The following is a 271-nucleotide window of genomic DNA, read 5'->3' on the forward strand; positions in this document are numbered from 1 at the left end:
GAAAGATATCCTGCATCTGCAAAACCAACCATTTGACCTTTTGAACTTTTAGGATAAAACAAGCCTAAATCAATGGTCCCTTGGAGATAACGAAAAACATGCTTAATCGCATTCCAATGTCTTAGAGTTGGGGATGAGTTGAATCTTGCCAAAAGATTCACAGCAAATGATATATCAGGCCGTGTACAATTTGCAAGGTACATCAGCGCTCCAATTGCACTTAGATATGGTACTTCCGGACCAAGTATTTCTTCTTTCTCCTCAGGTGCTC

This window comes from Brassica oleracea, chromosome C7, assembly GCF_000695525.1.
Source record: "Brassica oleracea var. oleracea cultivar TO1000 chromosome C7, BOL, whole genome shotgun sequence".
Taxonomy (NCBI): domain Eukaryota; kingdom Viridiplantae; phylum Streptophyta; class Magnoliopsida; order Brassicales; family Brassicaceae; genus Brassica; species Brassica oleracea.